Source organism: Fukomys damarensis, unplaced genomic scaffold (genome assembly GCF_012274545.1).
Source record: "Fukomys damarensis isolate Sample0158 unplaced genomic scaffold, DMR_v1.0_HiC HiC_scaffold_39, whole genome shotgun sequence".
Lineage (NCBI taxonomy): Eukaryota > Metazoa > Chordata > Mammalia > Rodentia > Bathyergidae > Fukomys > Fukomys damarensis.
Genome location: NW_022900951.1, coordinates 121,168,575 through 121,171,583, shown reverse-complemented (window position 1 = coordinate 121,171,583; position 3,009 = coordinate 121,168,575).

The window sequence follows — 3,009 nt, the reverse complement described above, 5'->3', positions numbered from 1 at the left end:
CACACACACATACATACACACACTATGGTTTCATTATCCATACATTTACTGATGAACACATATTAATCATTTATCTTAGCTATCATAAATAATTTTGCAATGAATGTGGGAATGTAGATATTTTTTCAACATACTGGTATAATTTCCCTTACATCCATAGCAAAAAAAGAGCTTATGCAGTTGTTGTACTTTCAAAACCCTATTTTCAATATTGCTGCATTATTCTACATTTCTATCAATAATATGTAAGAATTTCCTTTATTCCACATGCTCATCAATGCTTTTTATTATTGTTCTTTTTTTGTTTTGTTTTGTTTTGTACCAGGGATAGAACTTGGGTCATTGCACTTGCAAGGCAGGCAGCGGAACCACTGAGCTAAATCCTTGGCCATCTTGTTCTTTTGATAATAGCCATCTTTTGAGGTGCGAGGTGATTTCTGGCTTCAATTTGCATTTCTCTTATAATTAATGATACTGATCATCTTTTCATGTACTTTTTGGCACCTTTGAAGTCTTCTTTGGAAAAATAATGTCTGTTTGGTTCTTTTACTTATTTTTCAATTGGATTTTTTCTTAAATTGACTTGTGTGAGTTCTTTATATATTTTGGATATCAAGCATTTACCACTCAATCATTTCATTTAGTTTCCACATCTCTGTTTAAATCTCCCTTACAGCCATGCACGCAGTCCTCTTATTTAGCTAGTAACTTTAATATGCTAATCAAAGTTATTTTTAACTTCCCAACCTGATAGGTTCAACAACTGGAATCTCTTCTGAGTGTAGGTCTGTGGATTTCTTATTCTATTGATATTGTTTTGTTAATAACGCGTTGTCTTACTTCATATGTCACAAAATTTGGGGGTAAATGCTGTATATTTTGTTTAAGACAGTGGAAACTAAGTTACACAATGTATATGCCTAGTACAGGGCATGGTTTTCTTTTCTTTGATCTTCCGTATGACTGAAAGATTATTTATTGGGTAATTGAGATGAGCAGAGTTTCGTTGTTGCCATGATTACCTTCAGTTCCTCAGTGTCTTCAACTTCTTCTAGTGTTTTCTTGTAAGTTAGGCTGCCAGCTGCCATTGTATAAGTTTATTTAAATGCCTGCTCCACCTTAAGCTTGAAGGTCTTCTCTTCTGACTTTCTATCAGCAAGAGATTGCTACTATGTGTTACTGAAAGCTGGTTTGTTTGATAATAGAGGCTGGCTGGAGTTACTTTTTGTTCCACTGATCTTCAGTTTTAGATGTCTCTGTGTCTCCCTTGATCTTACTGTAGGGATGTCCTCTTGATCCTAATGGGTGCTATTGTTTTATGTTGTTGTATCGCCTGCTGTGTCATCCATTTTTCCTCAAGAGAATCTGAGAGGAGAACTCAGGAGTGGATGTGAAGACCCTTGTGTATATGGCTTTCAAGAGATCTATGTTCTCATCCTATGAAATATGTCATAGATACTGCACTGTATTTTTATTCTAATATATCCATTTAAAACTATTTAAATTACTCCCTTAATATTGCTTTAGCTGTATCCCCAGCTAATACACTGTCTCATTACCATTCACTCCAAACTCATTTATTGTGTGTATTTTTTAATTCATGTTTGTTTAAATGTAGGCTTACAATTATATAATATTTTCAATTTTCTAGGTATTTTACTGAGTTTTTACTTTAGCTCCATAGCAGCCAATGTGTGTGGGCTTGCAATATACTTTCCCTGAAGTTTGCTAATTAACACATTCACTGTATCTTTCCTATGCTTAAGATTTGTGTGGCATGATCTTTATACTACCTTACTTTCAAGTTGGTATTGTAGTTATATTTTCTATTATTTTATAGTTTGTAATACACTTAACGTTTTATCAAATCTGACAATCTGGAAGTATTTATCAGATGGTTCAATTTTAGTTAATAAAATCACTAATATGTTTTAATTTAATTGTGCCATATATTGAGTTTTAAAATTATCTCTCATTCCTCTGTTCCTTTTCTGAATTAATTATGTTTTTAGTATTCCGTTTTATCTGCCTGAGAACTTAGGTGTTTCTGTTTGTGGTTTTATTGGTTATCCTTTAAATTTCAATGTGTATTTTAAAGTCATGATAGTATATCATTGAAAATCACTTCAAGAACAATAAAAGAAATCTAGAATAATACAATTTCATTTAACCTACTATGTATCTTTTGTGCTTTGGCTGTTTTATATTTTAATTCTACATTTGCCATAAAATTTACAGAACATTGTTTTTGTTTTTGCTATAGAGTCAACATCTAATATATTTGACATATGTTTAAAAGAATTTGCCTGCATGTATACAGTTTGTATTGCTACTTATTCCATTTCCAAAACTATAATTCCATCCAGCATCATTTTTGTTCAACCTGAGAATTTTGTTTCAGCATTTCTTGAGGCATTTGGCTAGTCAGGATGACCTGATTATTTTCTTTCTGAAACTGCCTTCCCTTAGTCGTCACTGATTAAGGATATATTTTCTGGGTAGATTCCAGCAATGATTGATTTCCAGCGATGCTTTATTTCCTCCCTATTTTGAAGACATTTTCCCATTAGTCCATCTTCCCTGTCTTGCCAAGGCAAGTGCCATGGGTATCCCTGATCACATGTGTGTTAATGGACCTGATTTCTCAGCCTTGTCTTTTACTGTGTAGCACTCATTTTTGGTAGTTTCTTCTTTGAGGAAAAACTTGTCCATGTCAATAAAGATAAAGAAGGAAAGTTAATGTGATTGTCAACTTGATTGGCTTGAAAGATGTTGGGGAGAGTGAGGAGAGAGTAAAGGACACATGTGGGTGTGACTGAGTAGGTCATGGGAGCATGACCTTGGAGATAATGTTTGCTCCCTGGCCTCTTCGTCTCTGGCTCCTCCCCTGCTCTCTGCTTCCTGGAGGCCATGAGTTGAGCAGTTTTCTTCCTCTCTGGTGATTCTGCCAACTGATTATGGACTGAGACCTCTGAAAGCACAAGCCAAAATAAATTAAAATAAACTCTG